Source organism: Pteropus vampyrus, unplaced genomic scaffold (assembly GCF_000151845.1).
Source record: "Pteropus vampyrus isolate Shadow unplaced genomic scaffold, Pvam_2.0 Scaffold289, whole genome shotgun sequence".
In the NCBI taxonomy this organism is placed as follows: Eukaryota; Metazoa; Chordata; class Mammalia; order Chiroptera; family Pteropodidae; genus Pteropus; species Pteropus vampyrus.
In genome coordinates this window covers 137,590-148,326 of record NW_011889070.1, presented here as the reverse complement: position 1 = coordinate 148,326, position 10,737 = coordinate 137,590, and the positions used below count along the sequence as shown (strand labels likewise).

At 52.3% G+C, this 10,737-nt stretch overlaps 1 non-coding gene across 1 annotated transcript; it reads left to right on the top strand.

Moving 5' to 3' along the window:
- The first annotated feature begins 1,972 nt into the window (after window positions 1–1,972).
- Window positions 1,973–2,076, top strand: LOC111729927. The gene has a single exon (XR_002776461.1). It is a non-coding gene; the product is annotated as a small nucleolar RNA U13 (small nucleolar RNA).
- The last annotated feature ends 8,661 nt before the right edge of the window (window positions 2,077–10,737 follow it).

The following is a 10,737-nucleotide window of genomic DNA, read 5'->3' as shown; positions in this document are numbered from 1 at the left end:
CGATCAGGCGCGGGGCGGGGCCTCGGCCGGGGGGCGGGGGAGGGGGCGGTGCGACAGTGTCGTCGCCCTCCGGGACTGTCGCTTGGTGTTAGCATTTTGCACTTCTGCGTTGCCGCTTGTGTGCTTTCGCCGCTGCTGTTGCCGTCAGCATTCTCACTCCTAAGAACCGATACAGCCGTTTTTAGTAATTTAATGTTGTCCTGGGCACTCTCCAAATTCGGCCTTGAATTGCACCCGCCTCCAGTCATGCTCCGTAACGCTGTCATTCGGTTCTGTCCCTTTCCTTACCGAGGTGTTATTTTTATGGTTCTCCCAGTGCTGATTAGGGAAGCGGCGTCGTGGACATCCATAGGACGCTGAACCCACACATTTACAAAAATGTGCCAGATTTACAAAAATCTGGCATATGGTCTGACCATATGCCAGACCATACATCAATTTCAACGCATTTCAAAACATGTAAATCACACATAAATAGGGTCACAGGAAAAATAGCCTGTATGGCAACAATAAAAAGAGAATTAGAAGAAAATCTATATATTCGATCATTACAAACAAATTTCTAAATTTCTCATGGGTCATAGAGGAACTCACAATACACATTTTAAAATATTTTAAATGAATGATGATAAAAATACAATATTTAAGTTGTGGGATGCAGTTAAAATCATGCCTGGGGGGGTGAATTTTTAACCTTAAATGCATATATTAGAAAAGTAGGAAGATTATGAACGAGAGGGCTGAGCATCCATCTCAAGACATCAGGGAAAAAAACAGCAAAAATTAATGCAAATAAAGTAAATGGAATAAGAATGAAAGAAGAAATTAAGGAGAAAATATACAAAAAGAGATCAGCAAAGCCAACAGTTGGTTCATTGAAGAGAGTCATAAAAGTGCTAAGCCTCTGATTAAGAAAACAGAAAATACATAAAACTAATATTAAGGACTAAAACGAGGCTTATTACAGAAGCCGTTTTAAAAAGATAATATTGTGAACAAGCTGATGTCAGTAAACTTGTAAATTTTACTAAGTGGACCAAATCCCCAGAAACATAGTTTATCAGTATGGACACGAGAAGAAATAGAAAGCTTGAGTAGTCCTATGAAAGCAATAGAGTCTTTCATTTCAAACCTCCCCTATGGTGATACCAGAGAATCCTACCAAACATTTAAGGAAGTAATAAAACTGTCTTTACACAAAGATTTCTGGAACTAGCAAATGAGGGAATAATCTCCAGCTGGTTTTATGCACTCGTCTGAATTTGATACCAAAACTCCCAAAGACATTCCAGGAAGAGGATGTCGTTGGTGAATCTCACTCATAAACATATGTGAAAAGTCTAAGCAAAAGAATGGATCTATACAGAAGACATATAAACACACACAATACATCCAGACCCAACTGGGGTTATTTCAGAAGTACAAGGTCGACCCGGTATTTTAAAAATTCAATCCATGTAATTCACCACGTTAACGTATTAAGGAAGAAGAAAAGGCATATAACCATTTCAATATCTGCATTTGATTCAATTTAACTTTTATGGTTAAAAAAACTCTTAGCGAACTAGGAATAAGAATTAAATCTGTCTAATCAGATAGAACGTATCTAGAAAAGGGCCTGCAGCGAAATCATATGAATAGTGAGACATCGAAAGAGTCTGCTTTGAGATTAGGAAAAGGACACTGCTATTTGACACTGAACTGAAAGTTCTAACCAGCATGTTGATGCGACAAAAAGAAACTGGGAAAAATAAAAAATAAAATTAAAAAATATATATATATTTATATATATGGAGAGAGAGAGAGAGAAGGGGAAGGGAGAGAGAAATAGAGGGAGAGATTGGCCCAGAAACAAAACTGGTAGATGTTATGGTTGTATACAAACCCAGGAGAGTCTCGGACAAATTATTAAAACGAATAAGAGCTTCATAAGCTTACTAGGTGGAAAATGAAAACACAAAATCAACTGCAGATCCTCTGGCGGCCCATGAGCGTGACCATTGGGCGTTCACGCTTTTGTGTGAGATGTGCCTCCCTCAAACTTTGTTATGACGTCGACACATGACCCGTCTGATGTGAGAAAAAAAATAAAGAGAGAGAATCAAGTACGGTTCCCTATGCCAGCAAGAAACAGAACATAAAAAATGTAGCGGTATCTGTTACGATACTATCAAAACATATCAAACACCTAGGAATAATCTAACAAAAGGTGTTCAGGACTTCTACGCAAAAATGAAAGAAAACGCAAAAGAAATCTGAAATGGAGAAATTCCATGGACTGGAAAACAGCATCTAAAGAGGTCAGCTCTTCCCAACCCAACTGGTTTACGGCTTCGGTGCAATCCCAAACGAAATCGCAATCGTTTGTATGCAGCTCTAAAATCTAGGAGGACAAGTGAAGGATCGAAAACTGCTAAGATCTCGAAGCAGAAAATCCGTGCGAGGTCTGCTTCTCTGAAGTTTCAAACTTATTACAAAGGCGTCGTGACGAAGGCTATGTGGTACAAGCACCAGTACAAATAGAATAACTAAACGGAAAGCTCACGAGGAAGTCCACACGCTTTTGCACACTTGATCGATGACAGTCGACGTGGCAAAGTAGTGGGGGTGGACTTCTCACTAAATGGTCCCGGGGCGCCTGGGTATCCATACGGAAAACACTTAAACCCGAGCCCTCTCTCACACAAAGGGAAATCCCAGGTGGCTTGCAGATATACATGTGAATAAGAAACAATAGAGATTTTACGAGAAAAGAGACACTATCCTGGTGACCCTGGGATGAAAATTAGTTTTCTTAAAAGTTTTCACAAACAGCGCTAGCCTTAAGTCAAGAATGTGTTCATCAGAATACATGTTCATTCCCGCAGGGGTCTGTGTTCAGAACTCCGATGCTGCTGTGCACGTATTAAACAGGTAAGTAACCTATGGCGCATGGTGGGAACCAGGTTTTTCACCGTTGGCGTGGGAGCGGCAGAAAAGCAGAGGAGGTGCTAGAATGATCCACGTGGTGATGGATTAGAGCTGGAGGTATCAGGGTGAGCCCGCGTTCAGCTTCACATGGATGTAGATGGTTACACGCAGAAATGTTTCTAGATATACGTGTATTCACGGGTTGGTATACAGGCATGTATTTGCTGGCTCCGTGAACTGAGGGGACCTAGAAGAATGACACCCCAATAGCAGGGAACATGCTTACCCCTCCAATTTTGATTTTGGTATTCTCCAATGAAAGGAAGTAGGGCTTGAACTTGGAGCCAGTGCGGATGCCAGCATCTGGCAAGAAATATACAAGGTGAGCCTGGAGCATCTTGTAGTCTCAGGAAGTAAGGTCGCGCTCCTAAAAACAAACCGAAAGAGGAAAAAAAGGTCGCAGAGATGAGGGGTATGTCAAAGGGACACAGGAGCCCAACCGGAAAGAGCCCCCAGTGGCCAAAGCTGGAATGACTGGAAAAAAAACAAAATAAAGTATTGGCATATAGAACTCAAAGTATAGAATAAATATCCACGATTCCATATTGACGGAAAGACATCATTTAATGAATAAATAAATGAGGGAGAAGAAGCACATCTCCCGTGTAGAAGATTACAAGTAGTTTAGGTAGAGTCTCTGTCTTCGAGGGGCGGGACGTGACGCCCCATCCTTCGGGTTAGGTCCCCCAAAGCGGGTGACAAGTACCCTCACAGTGGAGAAGCCTGGCAGCCATTTGATCAAGGTCAGCATCAGCCGGGATAAGTCGTGGTGACAGCACGGACCCGTGACAGGATGTGACAAGAAGGGCACCTCACCTCGGTGGTCTTCTTCCTGAAAGCCCATCCCCCGTCTCACCATGAAAGACACACCAGACGAGTCCCGACTGAGGGGCACTCCACGAAACACCTGACCAGTCCTCAAAGCTGCCAAGGTCATCAAAAACAGGGAAAGTCAGAAACTGTCCCAGACCAGAGGAGCCCAAGGAGACAGGACAACTTAACGTCACGTGGGTCCTGGATGGGGTCCTGGGACAGGAACAGAGCATGAGATAGAAACAAGGGAAATCTGAATAAAGTATGGACTTCGGTTCATGACTATGTGTCATTATTGGCTTATTCATTGTGACGAATGTACCAGCTGACTCAGACGTCAACAGTAGAGATTGGGTGCGGAGTATATGGGGACTCGACAATCCCTGTAATGTTTCTGTAACTCTAAAACTAAATTAAAACTTAAAATCTTATTTTAGAAATAAGCGAAGAGGGAAGTCGGTTGTGGGGAGAGGCCCACGGTACGTGCGATTAACTCCTAAGTCCGAGCTGGAAGACGGAGATCACACCGGCGATTTGACCAGAGAGACGTCGGTAGAAACGATTGGTACGAAGTGGTTAACTAGATGGCTTTCGGGACCGAAAAAGGACGCGGAGGCAATGACGGCCGCGGGAGTCAAGGGCTGGTCACCGAACTCGAAGTTTTTTCTCACGAGGGATCAAGCAGCGTCTCAGTGGGGAACTGCGTTCCTGGGGTCTCGGCGATGCATCACACTGGCCAAACTCCCCGTGACTACTCGCATCTCTGTGGGGCCACCTTCTCTCTCTCTGGCAGCTTTGGGATGGACGGGTGGTTTTGGGTCTTGGCAGCCCGATCTACCCATGACAGAATTCTCCATCTGTCCTTCACGGAATCACTCGAACTGCCACGAATGGTCGTAACTTCGGCCCACGGTCTCGTTGACGATTGCGGTTTGGTGATTTTCTGAGTCTGGTTTTACTTCTGCCTTTTTTTTCCGGACTTATCCTACAGGGAAGAACTTTCTTCATCAACTCTTTGGTTACCCCTGAAATACGGGAAAGGCGGAATTATAAATGCTTCATTTTCTCCCCGCCTTACCTGTCAGATTTCACAATAATGAATTGGTCTATCGGCTTCTAAAGGGATTTTTTTTTTTAAAGTCAGGGTTTTTAAAGAATTATCACTATGACCTCATGAATTTTAATGTATTTGATGTTTTTCGATCAGTGGCATTCGGTGATGCATGGCCAGTGGGAAATCAGGTGGCTGGCAGGCTCGCAGTCCACTCCCCACCCCACTCCCCACTGCCCCCCGACTCCCCGCAGCTCTGGGGGAGAGGCTCGGCCTGGCACCTCTCTCCTGGCTCCCGTGGCTGCCGGCAGTGCTCGGCCTTCCGCGGCCAGTGGCCCGGATGCCCAGTCTCTGTCCTCCTCTCCGACGACTCTCCTCTGCATTTCTAATGAGGACACTTGTCATTGGATTAGGGCCCAGATCATCCAGGATGATCTCATCTCAACGTTCTCAGTTAATGACATCTGCAAAGACCCCTGTTCCAGTAAGGTCACATTGACAGGGGTTCAGGGCTGTGACCCTGCCGTACCTTTTTGGGGGGGATGTTTCTCATTCAACCCACTGTTCACATGGAAACGGATGCAGGAAAAAGCGGGGGACTCTAGGATGGGTTATCTGGCCAGGCTGTGGCTAAAACCGATAGAGGTACAATTCGTATTAGGAGACAGGACGAGAGGGACCATATGGCCAACGGTGTCCTGTGATCGCCCAGTGAGGACCCCAGCGAAGGGCTCTGGAGGACCCAGGACCCGCCAGTGCCAGAAAGCTCAGCGGACGGCTATGGTGCAGGGTATTTTTTTTAATGACTCTCCAGGAAAGACAATAAAGAGCTAAGATTCCCACATTTCAGTCCCAGACGCAGGCTGACAGTGAGGATGCCGGCGCCCGATGTCTCGGGAGGCGGCCGCTGGGAGGTCTGTGTGTGTGTGTGTGTGGCCACCTGCGCGCCCAGCGTTTCCCGAAGCAGTGTGGGTGGCAACTTTCCAGAGCGTCCACCTGGGGATCTCCATCCTCGCGACCCATGGCCCCACTCAGTCCCAGCCGGGGCCCTGGGCCTGGCCGAGGAGGCCGCGGGCTGGCCCCTTTGCAGGGATGGACTGTGCCCAGCAGCACCCCCTTGTGGCAGTGGCGCTGGGCTCCTGGGGTGGGCTAAGTGGAGACCCCCCAACTGGAGGGAAGCTCCAGCTTCCTGAATCAAAGCCAGTCCCAGGAACCCCCCTGGCTGGGACCGCGTTTTCCCCTGGGAGGGGATGTCCAGAGTGCGGCGCACGCATCCGTCTCACCGGCCCTCACGGTGCAGCCTCTGCCCTGGGGATGTCTCTGCGCCGAGTCTCAGAGACTTAACTTAAATCGCTTGCCCACGGGCTCGGAGTGGCTGGGCGGGGCTGGGAGCCCTCACGCATGGCCTTTGTCTCTCTGAGGGGACGCCCTGGCCCCCCTTGCCTCGGCTCAAGCACAGGTGGAAGGCTCCAGAAGCAAGGCTGCGGGATCTTCCCTAGGCCTAGCTCCAAGTCTCAGGAGGTGGCCCCCACAGAGGGGTGCGGGATGGGGCACCTCCTGGCCGAGCCCAGCCCTTGGCCCAGCGGCAGTGGGGGTGTCAGATCCTTATCTTCTCTCACGAGGTAAAGCCTGGAAACCTGTGAAAGGCAGCAAATCTCGCTCCCGCCGAGCCCGCCTGGGTGACCTTTGAGATGACTCAGGGGACCTCTGCGAGGGTCGGGGCGGTCACCACATTGCATCGGGATAAAGCGGGAAAGTTCATTGGAGGTGGATAGGGGGTCAGGATGTCTGCAGGGCCTGAGCTCTGCTCAGAAACAACAGGGCACCCTCTCGGACCCCTGGGACCCTCCCAGGAGGCAAGAGGCCTGGGTGCAGCCTCTGTCGCCCCCATCCCCGAGTCCTCCCTCCTGACTGGTAATCCTGGACCAGCTCAGGCTCCCCATGGGGCATGGCTCATGCAGGGTGAGTATTCAGGAAACATTTTCTGGATGGGTGCATGGATGGATGGCTAGATGGATGGATGACGGGTGGACGTGTGGACAGGTGGGTGGATGGATGGATGTAGATGGATGGGTGGCTGTGCTCACCTATCTCCCCATGAGGTGGCCAGGATGCAGGAGGGCCGCAGGGGCAGTGGGCGGGGCCGTCTCCTGCCTAGGTCTAAGGGCGGCCCTGCACACCAATCAGAGCTGCCCCTGGCTCTGACTCCACGGAGTGCTGCCTCTCCTTCTGTAAGAACCAGCACTGCTGGCAGCCGGCGTGACAGCCGAGCCTGCCAAGGAGCACGTTCAGTGGCAGCGGACGCCCCTGTCACCCTTGTGTCCCGTGACTCACAGCCAGCCACGTGGGTCTTGGGTCTGCCCCTCGCTGGCCTGGACTCTCATTTCTGTCCTTTGTCAAGGTGGCTTGTTGGTGCCGCGGTGAGAGGGACTCCCGCAGAAACCCGAACTCTACCCCAAACACCCAATTCTCAGCCTCTTGCCTACAAATGAATCAAGTCCCAGAGGCTCTTCTCCCCTTCCTGGGAGCCCAGATTAGGTGACCCTGCACCCCAGCCTCACAGGTGCCTCTCAGGCTTCGAGGTCACTGTTTGAAGCACAAACCAAGGACAGCATTCGAGTGAATTTTGAAAGTCAAAGCAACATCAGCGAAAAATCTGCATTTTGCCTTTTCAAACAAAATGTGAAGAGCCCGCACCCACCCGTCCAGTGGGGCGTCACCGGACCCTCTGGTGGGCCACATGGCCTCTCTCTGCACCAGTAGTTTGCCGAGAAATGGTGACAGCTGAATTTGCATGATACAGTTACAGATGGGATTCGCAAAAACATGTCTGTTTATGGGGTTTGGATCTGAGAATAATCCCTTTACCCAGTCATGTTGGGAAAAGTCAAAATATTCACTTTCTCTTGCCCCCATGAACAAAGCCAGTGCTGTCGATGCTTCCTGGATGGAAGATGTGGGAGGGATGGACGGAGGGACCAAGGATGGATGGAGGGACGGGCAGAGAGAGCCCTGCAGTCCACGTACCACCCTCGACCCAGGAGGACACACGTGTTCCTGTCCAGAGACACTCCCTGTGCTCGGGGAACTGGGGCTCTGGCTGCTGAGGGTGACACCCGTGGGGCATGGGGGGCTCAGATTCCCCTGCGCTGCCAGGAGACACCCTCGGCATTCAGACCCGCTCACAGCCCGCTCTGCCCTGGAGCAAGTCCCTCCCGCTCTGTGAACCTTCACCTGCAAAACACATGCAGGCTGTGGTAGGGCCTCCCCTGGAGGGCTTAGCGCAGTGCCTGGTGGCAGACTGGGCTCCGACGCGGGAGCCTCGCAGTCATTCGCCGTCTGAGTTACTCTCCAGGGAGAGAGGCAGAGTAGGAAGCCCCGGGGCGCCTCCCAGGAAGCCTCTCGGCCTGACTCCCTCCAAAGGCCGCCCCTCGGGGACCCCCACAGACCTGACGGCCACCAGGCTTCCGAGAGCTCGGGGCTGTGTGGCTGCACTTCTGCACCCGGCTCTCCTCCAGCTCAGATGCCACGGTCGCCCCAGCAGCCACTTCCCGCCGCGTTTCTGCGTGGGGGCGTGTGCGCAGGTGCCTGCGTGCGCGCCTTTCGAGGCTCTGCGTTCTGCTGCTGAGTCAGTATCTCCGTGTTCCAGTCACCACAGCATTTTCCCCCCTAGCTGGTCACCCACCCACCCAAATCAGCTTGTCAAAGGGACAGCAGGAAGTCCCCGGGCACAGAAACCCTTGCAATGGCGATATTTGGGTGTAGTAGGTGCTGGGGACGCCTGGCACATGGACCTGGCTCCCGCGGGGCACTGCTGAGTGACGTGGGCAGCTCCCAAGGCGCTCAGGACAATAACAGCGATTGTACCTGTGAGGCTTAAAGGAGACCTCCGGCCAGCCACCGGGCACTCGAAATGCGAGAGGCCCTTACACTCCCCTCTGCTGCTGGACCACAACGAGCTGTGAGCAATGTGCTGCATTCAGTGCAAATCTTATGTAGTGTGACGTTCGGCAGTCACACGTGATGTTAAAGTACACTACAAGCATTGTTGAAATATGTTACAAATGTAGATAGACCATAGAGCCTATTTTTTTTAAAAAAATCTCTGAGTCAGCTTAACACAGACCTGCGGCTTCTATGACAGAATAGATTGCATTTAAAGATCATAGTTGCTGTGCTTTGCCAAGCTGTTGGCTTGTTCATTCGGCGTTTCATTTGACAGCTGTTTTTTGACCAGCTCCCATGGGCTGAGCTCAGTTTGCAGTGCTAGGTGCAAAATGGGGGCAGGACAGAGGTGGTCCCTGCTGCCACCGAGCTGACGGTCTAGAGGGATGCGACTGAGCACGCCACCCCACATGCACGGCGGCGGGGGGAGCAGAGAAGGAGAGCGGGGATGGGGGGGGTCAAGGAGAACGCGAGGGGGTGAGCCAGGGGCCCCTCTGCTGGGATGGCCAGTGCAAAGGCTCTGGGGCGAGGGCATGCTGGGAGGGACTGCCGTGCTGCAGGAGATGAGGTCACCGGCGACTGGCACAGGAAGAAGTTAGATTTTGCCTTTGGGGAGGACTCCCTGTGGGCAGGAGAGACGGGGCCTCACCAAGGCTCACTGCATCCTGGCTGGTGGCTTAGGACAGTCCGAAGGGGCCAGGGTGGTGCAGGTGGCAGGTGCGGAGGTGGCCTGTGACCCTCCTTCCATACTTTGGGGTATGTGGCTGGTCCTGACACCTCTTCCCCCTGGATTTCATCTGCTCTCCTGGATAGGGATCCCCCTGCCTCACGCCTCTCCTGCAGACTGTCCTGTACTTAGCACGGGGCCTCCCTCCCTAAAGAAAACGGGCGTCTTAAGCTGACCCGGCTAAAAGGCGGGCTCCGGGGGTACTGCGCATGTGCAGTCTGTGGGCTCCTCTCCGGGGGGCCATCTCCGGAGTGCCATGGGAACCACCGCCCCAGGCGTGTGTCACAGTTAGTCCTGGCAAACAGCTCTGAGTCCCAGAGTATGTGTATGGCGGGGAGATTTTGTGGGACGGTGTCTCCTCTTCCTGAAATATGCTGAGTTGACCCAGTCCGGACCTGCTCATGATACACACACAGCAAGTGTTTGGAAGAGAGTTTTCCATCAAGTTTCCATCATTCACTCACACCCAGCCTGCCCGCGGAGCCTCCCTAGGACCCTGGGAGGAACACAGGGTGGTGAATGTCCCCATCGTCCAGGTTAGGGAACTGGGACTCAGGGAAGTGTTGTGACTGGGTCAGGACCGCACGGCGGGGAGGTCTGGGTCTGCTGACTCGGCTCTTCCCCAGACAGCTGGGCAAAAGTGTGGCCCAACACGGGGCAGGCAGGCGGCGACAGTGCCCTCCACACCCACCAGGGGGCAGCAGATGACTGTCTGCGTTGTTGGCTGACAAGGGGGCCTGTGCCCCAGCCCCCGGCTCATCACCTTGGTTGGTTCTCTGTCCAGCAGGATGGCCAAGGGCAGTGAGGACAGAGGTCCTTTTCTTGCTGAGGGCGCTACCTGTGGGAGAGAGACATAGACACAGGCCTTTATGGGGCACCAGGAAGAGGGCATCCCAAGCGAGGGGCTGTGGGAGCTGCGTTCGGCACCAAGCATGGTGCAGAGCCTCTGGGTAGTTCGTCCTGTTCATTCTTCACAAGCGACTCTGCCGGGTATGGTGGGGCGCTCTCCACTCTACAGGGGAGGGGCGGGGCAGTGCTAGCGGAAGGTGCCTGCGCAGCCTCTCCTAGTGGAGGCTGGAGGGGCTGGGGTTCAGGCTCTGTCCCTCACTTTGCAATTTCTCAGGGCTGCAGAATGTTTGCTTTTGTCTCAGGCAAGGAAGGCAGACCCCCCCCCTCCTCCCCGCAGGCAGATTCCCTCCTGAGCATGTTCTCCAAGGTGCCACACCCTGTT